The sequence below is a fragment of the Calidris pugnax genome, unplaced genomic scaffold (genome assembly GCF_001431845.1).
Source record: "Calidris pugnax isolate Ruff unplaced genomic scaffold, ASM143184v1 scaffold76, whole genome shotgun sequence".
In the NCBI taxonomy this organism is placed as follows: domain Eukaryota; kingdom Metazoa; phylum Chordata; class Aves; order Charadriiformes; family Scolopacidae; genus Calidris; species Calidris pugnax.
In genome coordinates, this window is record NW_015090827.1 from 2,955,696 (window position 1) to 2,975,909 (window position 20,214).

The following is a 20,214-nucleotide window of genomic DNA, read 5'->3' on the forward strand; positions in this document are numbered from 1 at the left end:
TCTTCTCATGAGAAATTTTAATTTTAAAATCCTAAAATAGAAGGTGTACAGTTCAAACAATGGCCAACCTGTAAAACTAGTGTGATAGGTGCTTAGTTTCTGGAATATTTTCCCAGCTCTCATGCTGAGAGTTAAAGTCAATTTCTAATTTTTATTCCACTCATTACTAAACAGGAACACTGAGGTCACAGCAAATAAAGCAGTATGAGTTAATGAGAACAGCTTTAGCAAAAAGAGGAGGTGTTTCTCAAAGTACATCAAGTGCTTCACATACATTAAGAAACCCCAGCTGAATCGATTTAATAATGTTGGGATTTACACAATTATTACAGAACCTTCATTATTCACCCAGCCTGCACATACCACAGCACAAATGAACATCTCAGTCTGGTGGTATTAACATTGCCATTTTCTAACCCATTCCCAGGCCATCTGCTGCACGCTGATCATTCACTGCTTTAACATTTAACAGTTACCCAACTGCAACTTAGCAGATTTGTGTACTTTTGAAAACAGCTGGTTTAATAACTGCTTCAGAGCTTTTGGATAAAGAAATTATTTTGTAGTGCTTTACAATAGAGTTTTTTTTTTTTTTTAAAGTCAGTGCCTCTGAGAAAAGAGTACAACAGTTGCTTCCTCAAATTTATGAATTTACAACTCTTCATTTTATTTCTTGTCACATAAGGAAAAACGTTTGATTATTTATAGAACAATAATTCAAGAAATCTCTTTTACCATTCCTGTTTTATTTTTTGTCCTCTCTCAGCTACAGAAGAAGTATTTGTATGCTGGGCTAATGAAAGAGCTTAATATGTCAATCTGTTGTAAAGGCTCCAAGTTGGAGCTTGTCATATGAAAGAACCGATATGTAGTTTAAAATATAAAATCATAACATAGTAGTAACAATTAAGTTAAATTAATAGTGAGCTTTGAACACAGTTGAGCTGTAACCCTGACTTTCCAAACTTGATGAGAATGTGAAAATAGTCTTAATTCCTCCACTGCTCTTGATGTCACACTTTGCAACAAATAGTAGCTATGACTGACTGGAACTTCTCTTTACTTTGTCTTCTATATTTTGTAAATTGTTATAATTTGGGCGGCTCTTATAATTTCAAAACATAGTCTCAATCAGAAGGATAAAAAATCCTTTATCATTCACCTGAAGCATTTTAAATTATATATACAAATATAGACATCTTGTTCAGTTGCTTATTCTAAATACCCTTCTAAACATGCAGGTAGTTGTTGCTTGATGCTGACACTGATATTTATATTATGAACCACCACGGAAGCAGTTAAACAGCAAGAACTAAGTACTAATATGCTACAAAAGTGACAATTCATGAGGTTTCTTTCAAAGCACCTCCTTTTACACAGCCATCAATCAAAGTGACAGCATCCGTTAGATTAAGTTTAGATTCCCCAGCACAAATTAATTAATCTGTCCAGTACTTCCTATCTCGCTTTTTCAATCAACCAACAAATAAAGCCAATCAAGACTTCAATTTTTTGCTGATTAGCGAATAAACCATGACAGCATCCTTGTGACAGTACTTCTGGGGTTCTCACAGAAGCTTATTTATAGCAGGTAGCAAGTGTCATGATCAGCCTTCACAGAAACAAATGGGTGTACATTTTATTATTGTTATTAATTTTATTTTTAAACTAGCTTCATAATATCAACAAATGAAAAAGTGGGATTTGAGAAACACATTTTCTGAAATGGAATAAAACATAAGATTAAACATCTGAGAAACCACAGAAAATGAAAGTGCGTTGCTGGTAGGTAATAATAGCTTTCAACTCCTGTCACTGGAACCAGAGCAGTGAGGAGTGTAAAACTGATTTATGCAATGATCTGCCCGCAACTGGCCAGCAGGTAAATTATATTGTGGAAACATCCTAATGCAGGAGAAAACAGTAGCATGTGGTCACTCCAAGGACGCTCCCTACCCTCCTGGAAAAGTTATGCATTGTAGCCACATGAGGAACAGTGAGAGCAGGAAGACCTCCAGCAGCCTGTGAGGGTTTAGGAAGGAATACTGTGCCCTCAGCACACAACTCAAAGAAATTTTGTGGGCTACTAAGGGCTTCTCTACCATGTAATTGTTTCTGGCTAGAATAGGAATGCAAAAAGTTGGATTACTGAACATGAATCCAACCCATATCTGTGTCCATCGTCAGCAAGAACATCACATCAGTTTGGTATCACATGAGATCTTCAGAGTTTTTGTAAAGCAGAATAAAGTTTTGCTACTGGAGATCAAAAGGTGCTTTTCAGAATTTATTGTAAAGGTCTCATTAAAGTTCCAATTAATTCAGTACCAAGACTCAGAGGTAGCAAGATCAGGCATTAATACAATAAAGATCTAATTCTCTCTTAATATAATGCCTGCTAGTGTCAACAGATGTAATTTAAAAAGCAATGTCAAAGCAACATCAAAAAAACCTTACAAAATAAATATGCAGAGATTCTGTAACAAAAACATTATGGCTAATAGAAACATGAACCATTCTATTTTTGAAGTGTTAAGGAAATCAGGTTACATACAGTGTGCTATTACCACGAGCATAAAATTACATTGTAATTAAATTTCTAAGTAAAATTTTAATACTTTAAATGACTTAAACCAAGAGCAAAAAAACAAAGTATGAATGAGTGATATTGGATTTCAAATTATTTTCACTTTCATGATTACAGTTCTGAAAACAATATGCAAAGCATTATTAAAATTCACTTCAACAGTTTTCCAATAAAATTAATATAATTAAATGCTTTGGAATTTTGTAGATGTTGAAAAGTAGATTGATGATGAAACATAAAATATTTAATGTAACTCTGGGTAAGAAATTACAGAGAAACTATATTACAAGTTCAGCATAGTTGATTTTAGAATTATTTATTTAAGTTCAATTTTTCACCCACAACATAATAATGGTTGTAACTGTCAGCCAGCTTAGTATTTACATAAATACAAATGAATAGACAGCTATGTGTTTCTGACATCTGAATATTTTTATTTTATTCTATTCTTTCTTTTTCTGCTCAGTATGTTATGACATACCCATCAGTGTGTTGTCTGACTCTACTTGAACTATTCACTGAATGACTTAAATCTACAATTTCCCTTTTTGTCTCTCTGGAAGAAGCAGCTTAGAGAAGCTGAAATTATTGTCCTAGCTTTTTTTTTGAGTTTTATGGGTTTGGTTTTTTTTTTTTTTTTTTTTTGCCATGTTTCGATGGAAGCAATAAATTTGTTGTGAATAGGAGAGAGACTATGCAATATTGCTGCAGATAATGATGCAGGTTCTCGTCTGCTAAGATTGGGTAGAAAAGGAAATATTTATAAACTCATAGGTTCAACAAGACTCTTTTAAATTATACACTGAATTGTTAGTATGCACTTCCATCCCATAAAGACTACTTTTCAGAACGACATCTTGCATTCGTTGTCATTACAGCTGTATTTTTTGTCATTCACTTTATCCCCATAGTTTTTTATTTATAGGAAATAAACACTAGTCATCTTTTGAATATTGGAAAATTTAGTATGATCTGCATTATGTACATTTTTAGGTTCCTTTCTAAGTGTTTTGAGGTACAATCTCTAGTGACTTCTGTCAGCAATGATTACATGAGCAATCCCTACTAATTATCTCCAAACAGAAGCAAGTCTTGTGTTTCATGGGTCATAATAACGTATATCTGATGAATCCTGATACTCTTGCTTGTTCCACACCCTTTCTTCCTTTTCTCCCAGTTTGATTTAATTTTTTTGTTTAACCATATAGAGTTAAGCACTTAGAATTTTTACTTGTAGTGTATATTTATAAATATGCATGCACACACACACATATGGGTGCTCTCCAGTTTTTGCAGAGGCCATTAACATTTATGTCTTGGTTTTCCAGTCAGATTAACAGCTGCTTAAGTAGTATTTTTGTCTATTAATTATTTCAAAACCATGGTGGATGATGTTTACACATTACTTCATGGTTCCACCTCTGTTTCTTTCCCACATTTTGCACATATAGTCCCTTTCTCTTAGCGTCATTGTGTCCTGGGTTCAGAGACACAGGACTAACTTTTCTTCTAACCTTGGGGAAAATTGCACTTCTAGAAGACTGTAGTGTCTAAATTTGTGAAAATATTTACTTTATAGCCAACCAGGTTCTGTGGGATTCAAGGACTTAGTGTTTTTGACCCTTGCCAGGTGCAAGGACAAGGAGGAGCAAGGCCTGGCATTTGACCCAGGCTGGCCAACAGGATTATTTCATACCATGAACGTCACATTCAATATAAATTAGAAAAGTAGCTCTCTCTCCCTTGGTGGCGGTGGGTCCAGACAACTCCTTGCCCCGGTGCCGACCCCTGAGGCCTTCCCTTCCTCCTGAAGCCATTGCGCTCGCAGTGTCCGCCATTTGCTCTCCACTGTTGGGAGTGCACAGCTTCCTACTGATGTAATTGGCTGAGTATAATACCTGTATCTTATATCAGTATCGAGATTAATACTGGTTCTTTAGTATTATTGTTAATTATTTAGTCTTAGTCTATTAAATCTATTTATATTTCAACCCTTGTTTTTCCTTGTGTTCCCTGATTCCCCCTTCTGGGTGGGGAGGGGTCATCTGGTGATAGAATAATTGTGTAAACGACAGTAGATTGTTATAGGTTTTCTCAAATCATAACACATTGTTAGCAGCATTTGGGACTTTTCTCCCTTAAAATGCACCAGTGTTTCCCTCAATGTCAACTTTTTCACAGTGCTTTAATGCCACCCTTTCAGATTTAAAAAACTGTGTTACAATGAGAATGTACAAACAACAAAATATTGCAAAATAATGAAGAAAAGGTGTTTCCAGGTTTCAGAGAAGTGCTTTGGAATGTGACATTTTATCAAGTTTCATTGGTCATGTCATGTTTCATATCTCTTGTAACATCAGATACTGTAGGCTGAAGCAGCCTGATGTGTGTAACATCAAAATGTACTGTACTGTGTGTGATCCAAGGAATCTTTGACAATATTGTTAGCAAAAAATATGTGATTCACTGAAGAAAAGAAACAGTAAAGTACAGAAAAAGTAAAATGTTTCTTCACTTTACTAAGAGTTAGGTCAGACTGAAAAAGAAATATATGGGCCTGGAGTTATTCTGGTGAATGAAAAAAATAAATATGCTGTGAAAACATTTGCTTTTTGGTGCCCCCATAGGGACACATACTCATGTTGTATCTTTTCGTATTTAGCAGGCATGTTTCTTACAATATATGTCTTAATTTGGCTCGGGGAATTTCTCTGAAGACACAAAAGATCTTGATTTTCAGATAAGTTGCACAACACTTAATCTTTTAAATGTGAAAAAAAGATGAAAGGTATTTAAAGTGTGGCTTCAGAATTCCCATTAGAAATAGTATCTGAAAAGAGAAATCTGCTGGAAATAATTCTAATTGCTTCTTTTGATCTCTACTAGGGGAACTAACAGCACTGACAGATGAACTCTGGTGGGTCTTGTTGAAGTAAAACCAGTATCGTCCCAGCTGCTTGCCTTGTTTCTCTCTTTGAGGTTTCTATTTCCACAGCAAAGCTGTCAGAAGGGAACACCCGCCTACACATCAGTAGGTGTCTTGGCTTAAAAATAAAATTAAACTGGGTTTGCATTAAGATGACAGACCCACGGAGGCACACTGCACTATGGGCACACGTTCGCTTTGGCTAATTCTTCTGTGGAAGTGCTAAAATTGTGGATGGCTGCTGTAGGGACAAAAACTGTCACAAGAATTTTTTAAGTGTCCTAAATCCCACAGTCTGAATACCGAAGAAGAAAAATTTCCATATCTTCCTGTGTTAGCATAACAACCCACTTAAATCTGAGACGGATAACTTCTTCATTATGTTATCTGGAAAACAATTTTCAGGTAATTCATTATTTTTCTTTTTCATCTTTATAAGTCCGTTTCTACTAACTGATAAACCTTTCAATCTTTCCTTTTCTTTTTTTTTTTTTTTCCAATGACCAATTCCTTTACTTTTTCTGTTTATTACCTTTTCACTCTGGAAGACACTTACATTTCTGAAAAACATTTTGTGAGCCTTTGATGCTATTGTAAGGAATAGGAGACTTCAACAGAAACATCGTATGTTCACTTTGAGTTGGATTCTAAAGGAATAAATGCTGTTTTTCAAATTTGAATAGACTTTTCTCTCCTGAAAGTTACAATAACTTTATTTCCCTGATTGGAGAGAGACTATGGGAGAAACATGAAACACTTTAACGGAAAGAAGAGTTTCTTTCAATGAATAATGCCAAGCTCTAGGAAATCTCTTATTTCATCTAGTTCTCTCTTTTCAAACATGTAATACTACCTTGGGTTAATTTTTCAATAAACAAAGTATTTATATAAGTCTCTATTTCATAAAGTACACTGGACAAATTCATTAGGAGAAATGTCAAAATTGCTGTAGCTTCCAAGAAGTGATGTACATTTATGATTTTTAATAGGAAAAAGGAAGTGGATATTTTAATAAAAGATGGAGTTTTTCATTTCAGCTATTATTAGAAAATATATATTATATATTGCTCTAATGACATATCCTTTAGAAATATTTTCTTTTTCAAAGAAAGTGTAGCAATACTGGAAAAAAATATGATTTGAGCAAAAAAAATTATTTATTTTTTAAAGTTTCATTTTAAGTGTCAGATTGAAAAATCAAGCGTTCACATTATTAATAGTAGTGACTGATACTGCATTTCTCATGTTGCCCTGTGTTGAGTTGTGTGCTGATTTCTGCAAAGGTCAGGAGACACATTTCTTTCCACCTTTTAGCCCACTCTTCAGCATTTAATGCTTGGTTGGAGGCATTCACTGAGACTTTTGCCTTTCTCTTAAACATCAACTATTGCTTACTGCCAACAGCAAGATGCTTTCTTATCTTGTATGGCAAATTGTGGGTTCTTTTTCTCACCTCACAGGCAAACAGATCTATTTGAACAGATAGACAGTCCTTGAAGTGAAATGTCACTCCCAAAACATTTTTTGTATCGCAAAAATTTCTGTCTAATATATAACATGAACATTCAGAAATCACTTTCTTTCTCTGAATAATTGTCTTTTCTTTAATTTTACCTAAATTTTGGGGGGGAAAAGAAAGAAATGCTGTTTCTTCAGGTGGTTCAGGAGACAAAAATATCAGTTTTAGGAATTATTCTGTAGGCCTGTTTGTATTGAGAAGGAGCAAGTATTTTAAGTGGGTAATACTGTCTCTAGGAGAGGCGGGGAATCTGCTGAAGGTAGAGAAGAGGGGAGGTGTTTGATCTTACCAGTCTGGCAAGCAACACCTCGCCTTGTTGAGTAACAGAATCTTTTCAGTTGGAAGGGACCTGCAGAGATCATCTTGTCCAACTGCCTGACCACGTCAGGGTTGACCTAAAGCTAAAAACATGTTATTAAAGACTTTGCCTAAATGCTTTTTAAACCCTGACAGGGCATCATCCACCTCTCTAGGAAGCCTGTTCCAGTGCTTGACCCATGAGAAGAGCCTGAAACAGAATTCTGAAATCTTTTTAATTTTTGTTTCTTCCATCCGAACATGTTATAGATCATTACTTTTAAGATAGTAATAATAAAGTGAACTCAGTCGCACATGAACCGAAACTTTGAGAATAATGTTGAAGGGATAGACTGTATGAGAGCTGTTCATTATGTTTTGGTGTTATGTTAATGGGAAAGGATGAGCAGTTTGCAAACAAATGGGAGAGGAAGGACATGGAAGGAAAAACAGTGCAATGGAAATGGCAGTGAAATAAAGCACGTTGTACTTGGGGAAAAAGAAAGAAGGTGTAGTAAATAGCTGATCAGAGCAAAACAAGGAAAGTCTGCTCAAAACTGTGGAACGCTGAGATTCTGTTTATGTGTGCTTTGGTGGCAGTCTCAAACTCCTTTAGTGACAACTTATACTACAGATCAAAACAATGAGAGACTGGTTTAAATCATGAAGTTTCAATATAAAATTCAGCTTCCTCAAATGTCTAGTTACTGGGAGATATGTCCTGGACACTTTTTTATTCGAAAATAGTTGAAGTAGTTTCGAACTCAGGCCATCCATGTCTGCAAATTTCCTATTTCACACTGCATAAGACTTTCAACTACAGCACTGTTCAATTTGATATGGGTAGATCAAAAGATTTGTGATGGAAACTGGTGCTTTAAGCCAAAGGCTAAATTCTCATCTCAGTGGACTGGGACTTAGGTATCCATCTGCTCTGAATATTGTCAATAAAGTTGTCATATGCATGAAAATTCTTGAGCATCAGAATACAACTGCATCCTTGATATTTGAAAGGAGCATGAACCTAGATATTTCAAAGAACATATAAGCCATCTTTTTTTCTTTTTTAATATAGATTATATGGATTACATTATCTTTAGGTATCATTTTCCATGTTTCATAAACTCTTTTGCATTTACAAATTTGTGGAAGTTTTGAAAATAAAATGCTGCTATCGATTAAATGTAATCTTTGTTTGAAGCAGTGAATAGTGTCTTATGTTTATCAATAATTTGTTGTTTCATATTTGAGAGAGTACTGATTTTTCTACATGCACTCAAGATTATCACTTCACTAAAAAACTCCATTTTGAATACCTGACACTTTTCTTTCAGAATTTCGTATTGCTTCTTTGAGGATGCATAATTCCACTACCAACAAATGACTTGAATAATTCAGTTGTAAAATCAATAAATTGCATCCTGCAACACAAAAATCCAAGTGTTGTATAATTTTGACATAAAGCTTCAATCTGTAGGTTTGTAACATACAAGAAAAAGCCCCAATTCACAAAGTTAAGTCCCCACATATGAAAATAAGAGGAACTGCTATTAACATTGTTGTTATGCAAGTTATTGTATATGTGTTACTTCATGTTATTAGGAAGACTGTGTTCCAGATACTTTGAAATGACTTGGTTCCATACCCTCCTTAATGAAATATATTTGATTACACAATTCAGTGAAGAATGGAAAAGTTCCCATCATTTTAAACCAAAACCAAGAAAAGTCTTTGTTGGAAAAATATGAGAACTTCTAAACAGTACTTCAGATACTTAGATAGCAGCAAAGTAATGTAAACTCTGTCAAATACCTCCTATCCCTGCCCAGAAATATTTTTGAGGAAAAGTGTTTTTCCAGAAGAATAAACATATTTTTTCAGTCTCTATCTACTTTTACTGTATTATGTTATATTATTTTAAATTTAATTATATATTTTAACAGAAAAGCTACTCAAGATTAGAAAATTTCAGGATGGGAGGAAAATAATATATAAATAGTAATATATACATACGTATCTATGTATACATGCATATATGTATGTATAATATATGTGTGTATATATTCCAAGAGTCATGAATACTGCTTCTACATCTACTCCACATCGTCATGAATTTCAGTCCCAGAAGCAAAGTACTTATTCATTCCTCCGTCTTACTAATATCAACATGTTTTTGTTACCACTAATATAAATCATCAAGGCTTATTTTGGCTTCATAGGTAATTTGCTTCCGTCTCATTTAATAATTTAGAATAATCAGTAGTGTTTAAAATCTTAGCAATTTTGAAGTTGTGTTACAATCATAATGCATTTAGATTGCCGTGCAATTCAACCTTACAAATCACCAGCCAATCAGCACCCCCGATGCTGTGAAGCACTCTTGTTTTGCTCTAAGTGTTATCTCATGCTGCTCTTAACACATTTGGAAATTGAGAACATTGACTGCCTTTGGTGCCTGCCTCTGTTCACTGTTTAATGTCTGAGACTTCATCACTGTTCTGTTCAGTTTGGTACGGCATTTCAGCTGTTGCTATCCATGCAGTAGTGCTTTTCAATTCAATAAATGTGGATTCCACCACACGTTATAGAGAAATAAATTATGAAATGAATACAATTTGAAATGTGGGAACTCTACTTAGTGTCTGTTTGACTCCAAGGAAATGATGGACTTCAGGATAGTTTTAGAGTCTATTTAGATTTCAATAGCATCATCACTGCACTGCCTGGGAGCTGGGGATGGATATGGCCTGCTTTTTACATAGCAAAGTAAGCATGGGAACAGCAGAAATGAATTCTGCAGCCTTCAGAATGACTCCTGCCTTCCATTTTTTGATCCTTGGAGGATCTGGACAGTTTTTGTTTACATTTTGTTTGTGTGATCCAAGATGAATTTAATCATGGAATTATCATAGAATCACAGAATTGCCCGGGTTGGAAGGAACCTTTCGGGTCATTCAGCCCAACCATCAACATAACACTGACACTAAACCATATGTCTAAGCACTATGTCTTACAGTCTTTTAAATACCTCCAGTGACTCCACCACTTCCCCATGCAGCCTGTTCCAATACCTGATAACTTTTTCAGTGTAAAATTTTTTCCTAATATTCAATCTAGACCTCCTTGAAGATGTTTCTTCTTGTCCTATCATCTGTTACTTGGGAGAAGAGATTGACCCCCACTTGGCTATAACCTGATTTTTTCAATTGCTGATTTTTGCTTTTGCCTGCAATATTTCATTTTTATTAGAAATCTAATTTGGGGAAGTATGATTTGGGGGAATCCTATAATCATGTGAAAAAATAAGTTTGTAAGATATAGCTAGCAGTACTGTATTTACTCCCTGTTCCTTGGGTCACCTCCCTCTGCTACAGGGGTCTGCAGAGCCTGGTACCACACATCCAACTCCCTTTCACACTCCTTTATGGACCTTAGTCTATTCACTTCTTCCCGCAGTTGGGCCACCACGTTGAGCAGATCATTGATGTGCTCACCCCTCACACAGGCGGTGTCTCTATCACCCGCCATTGCCAGGTTCTGGCGCTCACTGCAACCAGCTCCCTGGGTGCCTGCGTGGGGCCTCTGTTTGGGTACCCGCAGTTTTCTTAAAAGCCTTTGACCGAGTTCCAACCATGACTAGATCCGATCTCTTCAAGCAGTGACTTGGCCCCGCCAGTTCACTTTAGTTCTCGTCACCGGTGCCGCGGGTGCTGCTACCGGTGCCGCGGGTGCTGCTGCCGCCGGCGCCTCGCCGACCGAGTGTCTGCTCTGACCAATCGCCGGTGCTGCCGCCGGTGCTGCCGCCGGTGCTGCTGCCGCCGGCATCTCACCGACCGAGTGTCTGCTCTGAGCACGTTTAAATCTGTGCGGCCGCGCCCTCTCGCACCTGATTGGCTGCTGCGGACTTCCGGTTCCGGGTGGGACTCGGGCTGTGAGTAGTACATATAGAATCATAGAATCATAGAATGGTCTAGGTTGGAAGACACCCTTGGGATCATCGAGTCCAACCATCTCCCCTACTCTACAAAGTCCTCCCCTACACCATGTCCCTCAGCACTGCATCTAAACGCCCCTTAAACACAGCCAGGGATGGTGACTCCACCACCTCCCTGGGCAGCCTGTTCCAATGCCCGACCACTCTTTCGGTGAAAAATTCTTTCCTAATGTTCAATCTAAACCTACCCCGTTGGAGCTTGAAACCGTTCCCTCTCGTTCTGTCACTAATTACCTGTGAGAAGAGACCAGCACCAACCTCTCTACAGGATGAGCAGCAAAAGAACCCAACCCAACAACGAAACAATTTTTATTTCAAATTATTTTTTTCTTATTAAGTAGTCCTTTGCTTTATTGCTAATATTCCAAAATGTCATGGCAAGGTTTAATATCAGAGTTATTGATATCGCAGAATGGAACTCTTTGGATGACTTCATTGAATGAACAAATAGTGAAATGAATAAAAAATGTCAATATTTCAGGTTAAATCCTAACCACTTCTTCTCTGAAGTCAGCCTGCTTAGTATGTATATTCTCCATGTAAAGTATCGTCTTCAGTGTTTTGCTTTATTCAGCTCAGAGGATGGTACTTTCATTCTGGAATTCTTTTATCAAAGCTTATAAGAAAAGTTTAATGAACTAATTTTTGTGCTTAACTGTCAGCTACTCTTGAAGGGGCAGGATTGCTATTTTGCATGTAGAATGTTAAGGAAATTCCCCCACCCTAAGTTCATGTAGCAATGTAATGCTTTGCCTGTGAAAACAGAGAAACACAGAATACAAAGCCTACAGCTACTCTTTTAGCTTTTGCAATATAAGGAAAACAATATAGTAGTTATTTTCCTTAGTTGTCAGATAGTGTTTAACCATTTTTACTAAAATTAAACATATCAGCCTAAGGCACACACTTGGCATGACAAATTTCAGCTTCATTGGTTACATTTTGGCAGAACTATAAGCCGCTGAAACACAACTCTTTAGTAGGAATTTGTACAATCCTGAAAGATGCATGTGTGTGCACACATCCACACATATATATGTATTCCATAAACATGTGGTATGACATAATGTGACGTGGTGTAATATCTGCACTAACATGTTTCACATAAAATTAATAGTATTCTGCCTAAAGCATCCATCCACAAGAAAAACAGTCTAAAATCTCTCAAAGTCACATAAAACAGATTGGAAGACCATGCAGGATTCTCCTACTGTAAAATCCTGATGTTAGATAAATTCTGAAGATACACAAATTATTTCTGCTGCGTGGATCACTCTTGCTGCGCATGTGATTTTATTACTTACTCTGTTAAACACAGTAGCAGCTGTCCTCTTTCACACCTCTAGGGGAAAAAAAAATCAGAATGGATTATTCAAAAGATTTAAATCCCTTTGAGACATGGCCCTTCCAGCAATACTATAAATTCTTTTTCACTCCAAGGTTAGATGCTATGTTGGCCTTGATTTAAAACTCAGGATTCTGTAGAAAATGGCAATGATATCCAGCTCTGACAAATTGAATTGGTCTCAAGGTATTGAAGGATGACTAATAAATCTGAGCCTTGATCCTGAAACTTTTCTACACATGCATTGAGTCTCTTTCTTCTTGAGACATCTGAGATACTGTTAAATATTAAAATCATGTCATACCAGCGATCTACTTAATTGACTTAAGGCACGTTTATTATTTTCCTTCAGGATAGAATTGGAAACTTTAATGAAGTTTGAGTGAATATATCTTGCGTGCATGTTAGTAACAACTATCATTCTCTTTGGGTCAAAGCTACTAAACATTTCATCTGCTAAAGCGTATAAGAAAGAATTTTCATGTAGATGAGGAGGATTACATGTGCCAGACTGCTGGCATATTTCTAGTGTTAGAGAACTTCTTGTTTCTAAGATGGGATCAATGTATATTCAGTCTCCAAAACAGAATCACTGGGGTTTGACTTAAGCCAACAAGTGTGAGGCTTCTGTTTTGTCATCAAATTTATATTCAGGCTGTAGACTTTTCTATAAGGGCCAGTTAATCATCCTGCATGTTAAACAAGCCATCTGAAGCCATGCAATGAGCTAGACTTGCAATGGAGTGAAGAACCTAAGATTCAAGAAAGTTATTCGTGAGTGTAAACCAGATAGTTAAGTAAAATATCAATTACAATTTTAAATTGACCTCCATTCCTTTTTAATTTCAACCTAAAGCATGCTTCCCTTAAGAGAACTCTTTCCTCCCCTAAAAACTCTCTTTTGATCAAATAATATACAGAAACTGCTGTAATAATTATGCGTACTGGAAAACATCTAAAGATGGTCTAGGAATTACATAGCAACCACTAGCCTTCCTGTCCATCTGCACAAAATTTCAACATATATTTTAGCAACTAATGAAAAGCCAGTTAAAGTGATTTTCCTATCTACTTAGCTCTGGGTAACCACGAAAAAGCAACCTCTCCCCCAAGTCTTATCATCCTCCAAATAGTCCTTTTACCTCTTCTTATTTCCTTTAACCAAGCTTGATCTTTAATCCTTTTAATAATCCTCTGTTCCCTGTCATCTATTAGCCACATTTACTTTTCAAGGTTATAAACTCTGATCTCATGTACCTTAAAAAATAGCTGGACTTTTAACAAAGAGGGAAAAAAACCTACATTTTTTTCTGTATAAAAGCAAAAGGAATATTATCTTGACTTTTCTTATTTCTCTTTTAAAAGCAAAATGTCACTACCAATCAAAGTTGAAATAAGCGTCAGTGTAAGAAAAAAAAATAAAATAATTTACTTCAATTCTTCTGTTAACTTGTTTCAGACTATGTGTTGTTCCAATCAGGCCAAGATCCTTCTTTAATGAACTCAGTGAAACTCTGTCATGAAATCAGGAATCTTTTCAAAAATGGAAAAGAAATTGCCCATTTTTAAGTCACCTGTGCAAAAGAGACAGAGATTAATTAAAATCTAGAGGAATGTTCTTCCAGTTTCCTCTTTTTTTTTTTTTTTTTCGTTATTTAGGTTTTTTTTGTTATTTTTTTTTGTTATTTTATTGATTGTTCTGAAGCTGGTAAATTGTGGAATTTTTAAAACACAAACTCACTCTTTGGCAAACGTTAATATGTTCTGTAACCCACAGCATAGTCAGACAGATTCTGAATATGACCAACTATTAACAGAGAAATTCATAATTACAGCAGGATCAGCCTCAGCATTTATCTGGACAATGTGTCTCTAGCTCCTCTATTAACCTGATTTTAGAGCCCTCACAAAATAGCTATCAAAGTGTATTAGAAACATAATTTTGCATGCACTCTTACACTAACACTTCTGTGACTTTAGAATCAGGGGATTTTTCCGATGCATGAATGTCCATGGTATTACAAGGCTTGGAGCCTTACTCCCGTAATATAAAGATAATTTGGTACAACTGCTGAATAAAAACATCTGGTCTAGCTTCCCTCCTGTTGCCAATCCTGTTCTTGATCTGAGGTAACTTCAGCTGTGGTTGGTGTTGGAGGCAACCCTAGCAACACACCAGCAGCTGTAGGAATTTTGGTGCTCAGAGGCTGCAGTGACGGATGGAAATGTAGTGGCCAGTGAATAAATCCAAAGAAGCATCTGAAATGGTTCTTCACATGAAGTATGGATGCCTAAATAAAATAAAATTAAAAAAAAAAAAATCATCAAGAAATCTTCTGTTCCAGGAACTGCTGTGCTATGGTGCCTTTCCCCATGAGGTACCTCTCCACTGTATTTATAAAAACTGAGTCACTGTTCAACGAACAGTGTAACGCTCATTCTGCAAAGAAGAGACAAAATAGGAAATTTCGTGGGTTTTCTACCTTCCTAACATGTTGGTTTGGCAGCTTTGGTCTCTACATTCAGTCATCCACTGAATGTCTAATTTAATTATTCATAAAAGTCTACTTACCCATTTACTTACCCTCAAGAGCTGGTGCAAAAGTCCTAACTGTCATTACCAGTCAACATAGATATGAACACGCTTCCTTGTTATCCCTTTCACACTATAACTCATATTCTCTAAAGCATCAAGCAAACACGAAAAGTTAGTACCTCCTACACCTTTAAAAAAAAGTCTAATCATTCTATATGTACATGAGTTAAAACCAGGAGGTCCTCCTCAGGTCTCCTGAGGCCTTACAACCAATGCTTGTAGGTACATAGATTGTCTGTAAAAGATTCAGATTTTAGTTTGTGAAAAGGCTTTTTTCAACTCTGCTGTAGGTGCATGACCTTCAGAAATGGGAGTGATTTCAATTATATTGGGGGGCTTCTGGTCACACAGCTCTAGTCTGTTCTTCTGGATAATTCTAAAGTCCGTAACTCTTTCCATATGGAACAGTGATCCTTCATGCTCAGTTCTGTTTTGAATTCTTCTCTGGGGGTTATCAGGTGAAAATGAAGTCACCAAAAATGATGAAGTAATGAATATCTAGGTGCTTAAGTATTTTATTCAGTCCAACTTTTAGATTCGACCAGTTAGCGTTCTTTTTTTCTAGTGTGCGGTAGGAAACAAGTGACTTTTTCTTCATAAAGTACTTTACTCACCGAATGTCTGGAGATATGAATGGAAGAACACGACATGCTGTAAGAAAGCTGAGTGTCTGTAAGTCTAACAGCTGGTCAAGACTCAATAAAGGGTTTTACTGGACTGCTAGGGTCTGAAGGTCTCCTGGGGTTCTTCTAGAGCTTTGATTTCAGGAACTACATTGAAGGAACCAGTGTTAGTTTTAGAGAAAACAAGATGTTATTTCAACCAGAGTTCCACTTCATTACTTGCAGCAACCTCTTCTCTTCCTGAGTTTCACTCACAGTGTTTATAGCAGCCTATCATTATAGCTTTAATCTTGAAACTTCAGCTTCCATTCCCAAAAATATGAAAGAGCTGTAAGAATTCTAAAGTTATTCCATTTATAGCAGTAACAACAACAAAAGTTTAGAACCTTAGTCTGACCAGTATTTGAATAAGAAAAAGGAGTTGGGAGAGGCTTTTTACTTTAAATCTTGATAAAGTTTTCATTACATGCTCAAAATAAATGCGTATAATACAACATTAAAATAAAAACTTAAATATACTTAATTACTCGTCATTTAAGTAGTTTCTTTCACTTTTATCTTCGTTTTAGGTACTGTATCTTGGCATCTTTTGTTTATAATATTTGTTGCCACGAGCAGTGCTTTCAGTCCTTGCACTGTGATTTAACCCTTTCTGCTCTTGACAAATCATCTTCTCTGTCTGCAAACAACAAGCACTTTCTCAGAAATTCGATTTATGTTCCACCCAACTAGCAGAACTGGTTATTTTCCGTAAACTGAGATTTTGGTATTGTTTATGCATTGCATATTAACCTTTTCTTTCAACCCCAGAGATCCTATTTATATTCCAGCAGAGCGGGTGAAGAGGCACTATATCAATGATAAGCAGAACTTAGAAGCCCATGAAGCACATGTCGGGTGCGTGCAGGGGGCAACTCCCACAGTGTTCATAACTATATTTTTTCTGATGATTTATACTCAGGAAGGCTTTCCCCTTTCCAAAGGGCATGTTTTTTATATGGCTTTGTTGTAGGGTAAAGAACAGATAAGATTGCAAACATGTCTCAGCAGGCAGCCTGAGGACAGAAAGTCCAGTCTAAAGAATACAGGATATAGAAATCTCTGGATTCTCAAAAACATATTTTGCTGAGTGGTTCTTGTTAGCCTCTCCAACCTTGTGGCAAGAACACTGAGCACAGGTCTAGTAACTAAAAATGTATGATCATTGACAGAAAGTTTAAGTTTGTTCTACATGGAAAAAAATACAGAGGATCCATACTCTGAAAGAAAATTGATCTACTACTGTTATCAGCCAAATATACTGCACCACCTTGTTCACCACCGTCATGCTGGAGAGCTGTTGTTCTTAGCCAGGAGTGACACTAGAAGGTGTTTGAATTTATGTCAGCAGAGGCAGTTGTAAGAAGGTTATCACTGGGTTCATTTTTCCTTATATACTATTGCACAGAAATTATCTCAGTTGTTCCTCTGTTATGTGGATGAACATTGTAGTTAGGGGACCTGCAGGGTCACCCAGAGCTGGCTGGACAGGAATGTGTCCAGGCAGGTTTGGAATATCTCCAGAAAAGGAGATTTCACACCCTTTCTGGGCAGCCTGTTCCAGGGCTCTGGCACCCTCGAAGTGAAGAAGTTTTTCCTCATGTTCAGACGGAACTTCCTGTGTTCCAGTTTGTGCCTGTTGCCCCTTGTCCTGTCACCAGGAACCACTGAGAAGAGCCTAACCCATCCTCTTGACATCCACCCTTCAGATATTGATAAGCGTTGATGAGGTCCCGTCTCAGTCTTCTCTTCTCCAGGCTGAACAAACCCAGGTCTCTCAACCTTTCCACATAAGAGAGATGCTCCAGTCCCCTCATCATCTTTGTAGCCCTCCACTGGACTCTTTCTAGTAGATCCCTTTCCTTCTTGAACTGCAGGGCCCTGAACTGGACACAGTACTGGCTATAGCATCCTCTTCCCATGTCTGCACTGCCTGTTCTATGTGATTTCTGAGGAGCAACCCAGGTGCCAAAAACTCCTGTGGATGAACATCAGCAGTCCTGAGCTGGACTGACCGCAAAACACAACTTGCTCTAAGAGGTCCTGCACAGAATCTCACTTCTAATTGCTGAACCTCAATTCTTGGGCATCCCTCAGAACCTTAACTTCTTTCTTCCTGCTTTGCAAACCTGTGACTGATCATTCTTGCTGAATTTTGTATAAACTTGCTTCGTTATTGCATCTGTTTGATTAAAGAACTGCATTTGACAAATTCAAAAGGGCTTCATTAGAAAATATGTTTTCAGGAAGAAAAACTTCAGAGAATTTCACATCACAACAACAAAAGAAATGAAAACTTCCCCTTCCTGCCATCCCTAAAGATCTAAAGGTTTCTCAGAAATTCAGAACATTCCCCCCAGGTCTTCTATCCCCAACAAAGACAGCCTCCTATTTCCTTTAACACACTGCCTAATGAAAAATAGTAAGTACTCCAACATAAAAGATTTTTAATCACCCAAAGTGGTGGCTCTGTAGTACAAATCAAGGAATTAGCAGCAACTGATTTTACATGGGAGATAGAACAGAAGTGCCTTGGGGCAAATCAAAAGCCAATCTGTACTCCTATAAAACTGCACGGCTGAATTTCATTCAGCGTACAACTTAAACATGCTTTTCACAGTAATTCCAGATGTAATGTGCCTGAATTTTGAGTTGGAAAAAATTAAAATATATCTTTTATTATTAAATATTATTAAAATGTTATGTTCATATCTTCCTTTTCTAGATCCTTCTTTCTATACTACACAGCTATTGTATTAAGAAAGTATTTACTTTGATACCAGTGATGTTTTATATTCTTTCAGAAGATCTTTTTCTCTATCGGCTGTGAACATTGAATGCAATGCTTTGCTGTTGCACTGGAGTTCTGGTGGTAGCTCAGGAGACAGGTTTCAGGACAGCTATAGAGGAGAAGTGAATAGGGGAAGGAAAGGGGAAGGAAAAGGAAAAATATTTTGAAACTTGCATGCATTGTAGAGGGGTGTCTGCAGTTACTATGGAAAAATAATGAAAAACACATTTACCTAGATATTACGACCTATAATTACACTGGACAATGATACAGTCTGATTTTCAGAAATTGAGATGTTGAAAAAAGCCTGTTTATGAGTAAGGCATTACAAGATCAAGAAAAAAAATTAGCTGTGACATGGTTCTCTTCTTCTCTCAACAAATATTTAGACTGTGTCAACAGTCTTTTGCATCCTGCAGGGACTCAATCTTCTAGAAACATTTTGCTTACCTGAAAAAACAAAAAAGTATTTAATTAATCCATTTTTCTATTATGTGGAGGTTTTGTGATATATAGGTAGACACTGTATAGACTTTTATGATGTCGCTTCTCATCGACATGCTGCTCCCACCAATTTAATCCTAAATTACAACTCATTTTAATTTGATTCTAAATTATAACTCCTGATAATTTTAAAGGGGAAGTAAATACAGGATAGCAGGGCAAGTATGCAGCAAGTATTAAAGAGTCTGCAGCCAACACGAGACCGTAATGTACTCATGCAAACCTGGGTGTGTGTCACCTGGCATATGAGTGGGTACATTTTTACATGTCTTTTTCTCCATATTCTAGTTACATCTGCCCTGTGCGAATGCAAGCTCTTTGGATTGCTCTAGCAGGAGTTTGAATCTGAATGTTAATACAATTTAATTGAAATTAAAAAACATTACAATCAAGTTGGCAATAGTTTTAGAGTGGGTACCAGTGGTCAAAAAGGGTTTAGAGGCCAATGAGTATCAGATCCCTTAAAAATGTGATCACAATATAGTTAATCACATCTATTTGTATATTCACAAACCCACATTGCAACAAAATTAGGTAATTTGCAAATATAACAAATGGATAACTGAACATGCAAGATTTACATATACAAATAGTTGTACCTGAAAATATCGTGGGTCTTTATTTAGAAGCTTATTCAGAAAAAAGCTATTACAATTCATGAGATAGCATCTGGAGTTATAATAGATAATTTTATGGAAACATAAAATCTCAATAGTGATAAAAATACCCAACAACCAACAATCTGAATCTTATGGGTTGGTAGGAAAGGAATAAGACATAAATATTTGCAATTTAAGAATCCATGGTACACATTCATTTTAATACGGTAAAAAGGGGAGTATAATAGTAGTTGGAAATTGTGGGTGGCACAAGGAGTAATTATTCACAATAAAAGAAAGAAGAGGCATCAAATGAAATTATGATATGACAGGAAGAATGAATATCCCTACATTTGTCTCATATTCTCTGTAAAACTATTGAGATTGCTTCTGA